The sequence below is a fragment of the Lactuca virosa genome, chromosome 5 (assembly GCF_052849685.1).
Source record: "Lactuca virosa cultivar CGN04683 chromosome 5, Lactuca_virosa_CGN04683_v6, whole genome shotgun sequence".
NCBI classification, from domain to species: domain Eukaryota; kingdom Viridiplantae; phylum Streptophyta; class Magnoliopsida; order Asterales; family Asteraceae; genus Lactuca; species Lactuca virosa.
In genome coordinates, this window is record NC_136430.1 from 288,227,116 (window position 1) to 288,237,856 (window position 10,741).

Genomic DNA, 10,741 nt, shown 5'->3' on the forward strand with positions numbered 1-10,741 from the left:
TATATATATATATATATATATTCTCTACTTTGTATCTTTATATAAAGTATTAAATATTAAAAATTAGATGTAACTTTGGATCCGACGATAATGTCACCATCATTAAAACCACAACGCGTTTATGGGTGTGCGCATGCTCCCAACAACTGACACGTAATAAAACCAGAAATATTGATTTTTCCCCAACAAATATGGAATATTAATTGTTTTATATTGTTTCAAGAAAATGAGACATACTTTTTATTTAAGGGATTATCCTAAAATATCTATAATAAATCGTAGATTATTAACACAACATTTTGCAGAAAACTAAGATTATATTTGACACATTGTACTACTGAAAAAATTAATTAATAATATTGATAAACTAACTGATAAAGAATATTTGGTAAAAATTATTTGAATGATAAAAAACGGCATAAATTAAAGATCCGTACACAACAATTTTTTTTCCATACACAAAAGTTAATGCTTTAAAATGTTCGATTGTACAACGATATAATGTATAAATTGTTGTGTATGGCAAAAACTGTTGTGTACGAATCACTTCTCTTAATCAATAGTATATTTAAAAATTAAAAAAAATGAAAAAATTAGTTTAAACAGCTTTTAAAAAAACTAAATTTTAAGTTATTTTTTATTTGTGAAACACAATAAATTAAAAAACTTCAAAAATAAACTAAATTTATAATTAGAATTTGAGGTATCAAATAAAGTCTCGTTATAATTTACATACCTTTTTTTTGTTTTGTCACTTGATTTATTTTATTATGGAAAGAAATATTTTGTCATTTTCCAGTTATTTCAGTTTACGCGTTTTGTGGATATTCCATTACTTCAAAATTTATTATTCCAAAATTAATAATTAAGAAAGGAAAAGGCACCAAATAACGCGTGAACACACTCCTTTTTCTCTCCATCCCTTCATCCAAAAACACACATCAACACACACACAAACACAACGCTGTTTCTTCTCTATTTCATTGAAGCTTCTTCTTCTTCTTCAATGGCTATTTTAACCACAGTTTTTCTCGTCTTTCTTTTCATAATTGGCCTCGTTTCGACTCTTTTAAGAATACCCACAAAGAAAATCGCATCTTTAGTTCAACTTCAATCGCCCTCCACTCAAGATTCAGTCAAGAATCAAAACATCGAACAACAGAAAACCAAGAACATCAAGATGGTGATGGAGAAAAAGGTGAGTTTTGGTCCTGATTCGAGGGAAAGAAAAGCAGAATTGAAGAGCGTTTTCGCGACTTTCGACAAGAACAAAGATGGGTTCATCACAAAACAAGAGTTGAGTGATTCACTCAAGAACATCGGGATCTCAACAAATGAAAAGGACGTGTTGGAAATGGTTCAAAGGGTTGATGTTAATGGCGATGGATTGATCGATTTCGATGAGTTCTGTGAGCTTTTCGAGTCCATGATGAGTCGTGAAGACGAAGAAGGGGATAAAGTTAATGATGGTGATCATGAAGATGGTGATTTGAGAGAAGCTTTTGATGTGTTTGATGGGGATAAAAATGGGCTCATAAGTGTTGAGGAATTGGGATTGGTTTTGGATTCGCTGGGATTTAAAGAAGGGAAGAAATTGGAAGATTGCAAGAAAATGATAAGCAAAGTTGATATTGATGGAGATGGTATGATCAATTTTCATGAGTTCAAGAACATGATGAAGAATGGTGTTAGTCTTATTTCGATTTCTTGATTGTTGTTTTGGGTAGGAAAAATCTATGGTTTTTTCATGTTAATTGCTCCATCGGTTATATACTGGTATAACAAACAGATTAGATGTAGTCATGTAGGTATTTGAATCTCTGTGAAATGTATATATAATGTTAGGCATTTGACTTGATTTTCCCCAATTTGTGTTTAGTGGTTTAAATGTAATGTTACTAGTTTGGTTTTCAACTAGAAAATAGTTTTTACTTTTTTCATGTGTAGTCATATAGGTTTTAATCAGGATTTTTATATTATTTTATATAGGGTGAATGTCATAAGTTTGTTATTTAAGTCACAATTTGGCCCCTCCTTACCATATTAGGTAGTTTTCAACACGTTAATTTGATATTGAATTTTATATTATACCTATTGTTGTATTCAATATGTATAATTTATTCGTTTAGATTTATATCGCATGAAGTTGACATTTTATTATGACATCCGATATAATAGAAGAGAAATTAAATTGCCTCCTACTATTTCTTCCTACTAATATCCATACCTATTAAAATTATGTCATTTGTCATCAATATTCTATCTCATCTAATTTAATTTGATATTCCTATAGTGCCCTTAATGAGGTAATTGAGAAAAAAGGAAAAAATTTCTTCCTACTAATATACATACCCATTAAAATTATGTCATTTGTCATCAATATTCTATCTCATCTAATTTAATTTGATATTCCTATAGTGCCCTTAATGAGGTAATTGAGAAAAAAGGAAAAAAAAATATCATGCATTTTATATATACGGTGAATGTTATAAGTTTCTTATTTAAGTCACAACTTAGACCTTTTAGTATATAATAGGTAGATTTCAACATGTTAAATTGATATTAAATTTTACATGATATCTATTTGATATCTACTGTTGTATTCAATTTGATATAATTTGTTCGTTTATATGGCGATATTCGATATAACATAATTACTACATTGAAATGGAAAAGTGAAAACAAAAAAAATAAAATAAAAAAATTAAGTACAATTAAAAGTTAAAAGAGTAGTAACATAAAAAGAAACATAATACAATTAGGTGTCATTTTATAACATTAATCATATTTTATACATTGGTAATTGGCTTGTACAAAACGTTAGAACCAATGATAAGAAGTTTCAATAACCTTAAAAGGTGATCCTTGGTGCTGTTCCACAACACTTGTGGCCTGTGGGAAACAAATCGTTTTTGATCTTGTTTGCTTGTTATATACAAGTACATCATATGAACAAACATTGTATGTTCAATGATATAGGTGTGAAATCAGAACTCGTATATTATATTATGGAACATGATTGATAATAACATGAAATGATTTTGTTTTCATAAAACAAGTACATGCGGGCCATAAGAGTGTACGTTTATTGAAATGAAATGGTATAAAAGTTTTGACGGAAATAGGAACACTTGGTCAATGAAGGAGTTAGTCAAAGTGAAGACATGGTTGTTATGATGTTCGTTGTTCCAATAAAGGTCCAGGTATAGGTATATATATGAGAGTTAGTTTAGATTACTTTTTTCTAAGTATTTAGGTTTTTTTTAGAACAACAAATTCACACCTTCTATTCTATTCTATTCTATTCTTAAATATACATATTTGATATTTCAGCCAAGCGTGACTTGAACCCTGAACCGTTGGTTGGGGGCACTAATCCACCCACGACCAATACCGTTGCACCACATGCGTTTTGGTATCAAGAAATTAGATAACCATGTGGAAAATACATTATGAGCAAAGTTTGAATCGAAAGGAGAAGAACATATCAACTAGTGATATGCTAAAGCCATATATATATATATATATATATATATATATATATATATATATATATATATATATATATATATATATATATATATATATATATATATATATACATTTTACTCAACTCCTAAGCTACTTCTGAATCCATATATGTCAATGATGGGACCTAAACAATCAACATCACGAAAGAAAGACATCTCATCATACCTTTATGCCAAAGACTTGTTGGTATATATATTAGATATCTATAAAATAGGTAGATAATAGCATAATGCAATGTTAAAAAGAGTATATTCAACCCCACAGACTAGAGTACCAATGTATCTTTAGACTTTTGAGGTTTGCTCAATGTCTCAATGAACTTTTGGTATCATGGTAGAAGGTCTATAATTGATTATCCAAACTCTGAACATGATATTCGGCTTTGCCTAACTGGAGTCAAAGATTCAGCAAATCCGATCCATTGCTTTTTAACGCTCGACACGAGATACTAAAATTATGCCCTTATAATTTACAGTACAATAGATTAAACACATATATAAAAAAAATTATAAAACAAAATTGCAATAAATTTTACAGTCAAAGAAATCCATAATAACACAAACCAAAAACTAACAAAATCACCTACAACGATGGCTTCGTGCATATTTTTGAAGCAATAACATGTATCATTTTACGACTGGTTATCAAAAATGTGAACATGACATTTGACTTTGCCTAACTAGAGTTGAAGATTTGAGTACGTCTGTCCATTCCAAAAGTAGAGTTTGAAATCAAGATGTCATACAAGAAACGTCTGAAAGAGGTAACCATTAGTAAAATTGAGCTCATTTGTATTGTGGAAAAGATGCATCATGAGAAGAAGGGAGATGATAAGTCGGTTAAAAAGGAGATGTAGACTGATCGGAAGGGAGATGAGGACTACATAAATGAAAAAAATGTCGATAAGTCATTTAAACAAGAGGTAGAGATCGATTGGAAGGATGATGAGGACTACAAACACGAGAAGAATAATAATATGATGGATATAAAGGAGGTGGAGACCGATGGGAAAGAGGACAAAGACACCATAAATGTTGGTATGTTGGATATAAAGAAAATTATGATATAGAGGAGGTGGATAAGAATGATAATGCATTGGATATAGAGGAGGTGGAGACTGATTGGAAGGAGGTGGACAATGACAGAATAAATGTTGGTCATTTCAAGGTCCGAACAACATAAGCTCTCTTACCATTGAACGGTTGAAGATGTCAAATTCGTAGAATGGACAAGGCTATTTTAATGTTACTAGGGTGGTAATGCATCGCCAATTAAAACCAAAGGTGTTTTTGTCAACCATTATGACGAACCATGTTGTGGAAAAATTATGTGTAAGACAATTGAAGAAGGACGATCCATAATGATGATAATTTGTGATAAGTCATTGATATACAAGTTTTGTGAGAATTTCATGGAACATTTGTAGAGATAATAATTGAAAATATAATTTTTCACGACCTTCCATAATTTGTCAATCATTATCTCTTATTTAAAGTAGTTTCTTCTATAATTTGTCAATCATTATCTCTTATTTAAAGTAGTTTCTGGTTACCATCTTTATGAATTGTCCTTCTTCAGTTCTCTTACACAATTTTCCACAACATGATCTATCACAACCAGCCAGTTGTGAGACTTTTGATTGTTGACTTTGACTTTGATCGTCGACTTTTTGACCAAGTTTGACTTTAGGTCAATTTGAGGGTTTTGGGTAGTAGTTTAAGAATTAGTCCATGATTTTGTTGTATAGTTGACTTGTAGTACCAGTTCTTGGATTATATGAGCCGTGTTGTTATCTGCTAGATTGCGAGGTGAGTTTTCTCATTATACTTTGTATTGTAGGATGTATCCTTATGTGGAGGATGTTGGTATACTATAGTGATCTGTTTGATTGGGAGATCTGTTATGATTTCTATATTGTTGGCTATTGTCTGTTTGTTTGTTTATGTGCATATGTCGACATGTTGTGGTTAGGTTGAGGCAGTCCTGCTTTGTGCTGTAGGTCAAGATACCCGGATAGTCCAGTGTACTGTAGGCCTTGTAAGGCGGTCCAGTCAGACTGTATGCCCAAGGCAGCGGTCCAACTATTGTAGACCTTGAGAGGCGGTCCAATAGACTGTAGGCTCAGTAGAGAAGTCCAAACATCCTATAGGTCTTGTGAGGCGGTCCAAGCACACTGTAGGCTCATGTGTGCATGCATTATATGTGTATTTTTGTGTGAGGTATTTTGGGGGAACTCATTAAGTTTTGGCTTACAGTTGTGGATTTAAATGTTTTCAGGTACTTCAGATGATCGAGGCAAGACAAATGCGTGATCGTACACATCTTCGTGCTGATTTATGTTTTGAGAGATGTCATAACTAGCAAATTAGGGTTGAGATTGTGATTCTTGTACGAAACAATTTCCTCCATGTAACCTTGCAACATCCAATCAGTGAAATTCAAACTACAATATTGTTTAAATTCATACGTGCATACATTATCAATCAAGCCTCGTAAAAGTCCAAATCTCGATCCAATAGCTAAGTCCAAGCAATTTTGGGCCTTAGCCCAAAAATCCTCGGCCCAAAACCCCTATTGGACCAAGATCTTTTCTTTGGGCCTTATTGGGCCGAAAACCTTTCTTTGGACTTTATTGGGCCGAAAAATCTTTCTTTGGGTCCTATCGGGCCGATAACTCTTCATTGGGCCTTATTGGGCTGAAAGCTTCTATTAGGCCTTCCATTGGGCCGAAAACCATTCCCTAGGCCTTATTGGGCCAAAAACTCCTACCTTTGGGCTTTAATGGACCGAAAACTCCTATTGGGCCAAGCCAAAAATCGAACCCACTCTTTTTGGGCCACCCTTTGGGCCGAGAACCATTTGGGGTTCGGTTATGGATTAATAAAAAAAAGAGATAATGAAATGGTTAATAAGGGTGCGACCTCATTTATACCCAACATGCCTCTATGCTAAGGACCTCCATGTATCCATGTAACTCTCACATCAAATATCACAAAAGTCAAACCAATTCTCCCTCTCTCTCTCTTAGGATAGGCCGACCCCCCCCCCCTCCAACACACTTCACATTTTCATTTCCCTCACTTAGTCTCAAGAACATCCTCCCACTTCTTCCTTTCAAAAACTCAAACTTCTCTCATTTTCCTCTAAAATTTCATGGGTGTGTGTGCGACATCTTCAAAGGAGTCTTCTTCAAAGGTTCATAAATTTGGTAAGATCGTCATGTAACACTTGTAACTCTAAACATTTGTATGATGACAACTTCTTGTTTACACACTTTTGTTGTGTATTAAGCTCTTAGAAACACCACCATTTTCTAGAATCTCTCCAAGACACAAGGCTAGGCTCGAAATTTTTTTCCTTCTTCATCTACCTCTCGAAAATCAACCAAGGTGAGCTTCATACCCCACTATTTTCGCGTTTTTCATCCTTTGGGGGGGGGGGGGGAATACAAGTCAACTTTTGTTTAGATCTTTGGATATTTGCATGCACTTTTGTGTTTATGTAACTACTTGTGTTTAAATGTTGAATACCTCATGCTAACTCTCCATAAACTCGAGATCTACAAGGTTCATGTTGCTAGATTAAGTTTATCCTTTGAAAATTTCATGTACCATAGTCATGGGTTGAAGATGAAACAAGTTCTTAACTAAAAAGGTTCTTAATATATGTTAAAAATCATAAAGTATATGTTAATAACATCTATGTGTTATAAAAGTTTTGTGTAGTTGTTTGTTCACCCAAAATGGTGAAAATATGGGTTTACACTAAAAAATGGTTAACTTTTGGACATATGCATTTTTAACACTTATACTTACACAAATAATGGAATATAATAAATTTCAAGATTTCTATATGAATTTTTGTAAAAATCGTGACATGCTAGAGTCACACCAAAATAGTATATTTTGTGTTACAAAGCTCCTAAACTAAATTTTTGGTGTGTTAAACAAACTACAAAAATTGATTATTTTACTAAAAATAATTTTTACTAGTAAAATAGTCGTAATATGTTGTCTCCATGTTTATAGTTTGAAAACTTAGAGGATTATGCTATCTATACAACATATATTTCAAGTAGATAAGCCCATTAATGATTATTTATAAAAAGTGTTATAAATAATTTAACCAAAACGGTATACAAAACAGAAATATTACGACAGAAATATTTGCGTGTCATAAAACTTCAGTCACGAATTTACACTAGTAATGTTATTTTCATTATTCAGTAATGGGAGTCAAAGTTCGCGTAAATCTGTTAAGTCACTTGTGAGACTTTCCTTCGTCGTACCTACCTAGCGTACACCGTAAGTCCTATAGTTATAACCAGAGTCTTTTGGAGGGAGAGCGAGGTAATTTTGTATAGATGTATACGGGGTTGACACCCCCACACCTGAGCTGTTCGCTATTGCTAGACGAGGCCAGTCTAGGGTGATAAACATCTTACCGAAACCGACGCCTGAAGAATGTCATGACAGGCATATCAGTCATATTAAACATGGTTGTAACGACTCACATAGGGATTAAAAATGTTATTTTGGATTTACGAAATTATACACTTCACTGCTTTTATAAAATATAAAACTACGCTCATATTTTTGTACATTAATATCACCACCCCAGTCTTAGGGTTTTAAGACTACAATCTTTCATAAAACAGGAAATATGGGATTTTCTGGGAACACGCACTCTCTCTATTTACAAATAAAAGAAAACAAAGGACACGCATGCAATTATTCACAGTTTTAGAACGAGACTTACAAACCAATTTTTCACAGAAAATATCGGATTTTCTGGAGTTTTTACAAATTATTACAATCAAAGATGTTACAAAGCTTTTTATACAAATATGCTTATGAACTCACCAACTTTTTAGTTGACGCTTTTAAAAACGACTTGTATTCTCAGGGACTCAGTGAGCAGGTATTTGGGCTATGGATTTTGGATATTTGCTACATTTTGGAACATCATATATTATGTCACTTTTGTGTAAAATTTGTGAACAAATACAATCTGTAAACAATGTATGTTGGTATCTTTTAATGTTGATGTTTGGTTGCTATGCTTCATTCATATTCAATTGTTATGATACTATACAATGATGTCATCCGCCCCCGGACGTTTCCGCCGTCCTGGTTCGGGGGTGTGACAGATTGGTATCAGAGCATTGTTTATTGTGAACTAGTATATATAACCATACAAGATATACAACTATATATACAATGGGACTAAAACACTCTGACTAAAAGTATATTTTAAAAATATAAGTATTTTACCAAAGTGTACATACGTACATGCATATTATAAAAAAATAAGAAGAGTTGGACATCGTGACTAAACTTAGACAGTTATGTAATCATATCTAGGGTAAATATAGCCTGATCAACTATATTTATTCGAGATATGACCAACATGTGTCTAGGAGTGGTCAAGGTGGACGACAAATCTAAAACTCATCAACTCTAATCAAAAGGGTCTAAGAACAAAGCTAAAAGACATAAAATACTATAGGGGTATTTAAAGATTCTATATGTTTTCTTGTACTTATATATTCTCGTGCAGACGCCATGGCGGACTTCCATCACCCGGGAGATCCTATTCCCCCAAACCAGGGAAACGGGGGATGGATTGAGGAGGATCCCGAGGAGGATCCGGAAGAGATCAAAGAGGAGGAGATAAACGAGGAGATTGACGATGAGGACGATGATTCGGACGCCGAGTCCGAAGTCATCGACCCTCCCTACATGGTGATGGTACCAACGCATCGTTTGGGCCCTAATGACCCTACGCCCGCGTGGGCCTATGACCTGCAACGATGGAGCAGGCACCAGGGACAGCGTCCACCGTTTGGGATGGAGCAAAGGTTTTACGACCTTCGCAATGGAGGGCCAGCGTACCGAGCACTTCCTGTTATGGTCCGAAGGATCACCGACATCGGGGACCAGGCACAGACGACAGCTCATCGGGTCATGGAGATGAGGGCTGCTCTGGAGGTCACTACCGCACGCACTCGTGATCTTCACAGAGACCGCTATTCGAGGGAGCAGCTCATTGAGGATCTTACCACTACGCGAGCAGAGGTAAGGGAGTACCAGGAGCGACACGCTGCTCTGGAGGAGAGGGTGCGCATCGCCGAGCACCGACTAGCCGAGCTTCAGGGCGCTTCTACATCATCACAGGCACCAACAGGGATCACTCGTCGTGAGTAGGACTTATCCTACCCACCTCTTGTTATAGATTTGGTTATGGGTATGCGTTGGTGCAACCCCTTTTCTTTTCTCTACGTATGTAGGATCGACCATACGTTTAAGTGATTACACTACTCGCAGGGTCGTTATGCTGTCAAATTTTATCCTCGATGTACTGTAGACCTTTTTAAAATGTCAATTTTCATGTATTATGTACTAAAACGTTATCATTAATGAAGCAATTATGTGTTTTATTTGTGATGTTGTTATCTGCTATGCTCTCTCTTTTCAATTTTATTTGATATAATACAGTTTCAATTATAAGTACAATCGAACCACCGTAACCGCTAAAAACAAAGGGTTTCCATAAAATCATCATCATTCCTACTTCATAGCAGGAAATGCCGAGAAGGTACATTCGCAAAAACACCACAACACCACCACTACCACCGCCGCCTCCACCAGAAATAAATTTTGCTGCATTCCTGGCGGCAGTCTCAGCTGCAGTTACTGCAGTGTTGGCACATATCAACAATGGCACAAATGGAGGAGGAAATGGAAATGGAACGAGAGTTCCAATCACGGAGATAATCCACGACATCAGAGAACATGCACCTATAAGGATTTCACCAACGGGAAGCCCAGACCATATAATGGGAGTGGGGGTGTGATAGCTCTCACCCGATGGTTTGAAAAGATCGAATCTGTCTTTGAAATCTGCGGCTGTCCTGAAGAAAGTAAAGTGAAGTTCGCAGCTTGTAAATTTTCCGACAGGGAACTCTCATGGTGGAACATCCATGTCAAAGCCCTAACTCTACCAGTAGCAAACTCCATGGCGTGGGGGGGGGGGAACTCAAAAATCTGATGCTCGATGAGTATTGCCCCAGAGGCGAAGTGCAGAAGCTTGAGCAAGAGATATGGAATCTCACAGTAAGGATTCCGACATTGAAGCTTACATTTCCAGGTTCAGTGATCTGGCGCTCTTGTGCCCGGGAATGATTACCTTTGAGAGCAAGAAAGTCGAA

At 35.2% G+C, this 10,741-nt stretch overlaps 1 pseudogene; it reads left to right on the forward strand.

Annotated features, from left to right (window-relative positions):
* Positions 1-923: 923 nt before the first annotated feature.
* LOC145116065 (calmodulin-like protein 3 pseudogene) lies at positions 924-1,922 on the forward strand (annotated as a pseudogene).
* Positions 1,923-10,741: the final 8,819 nt, after the last annotated feature.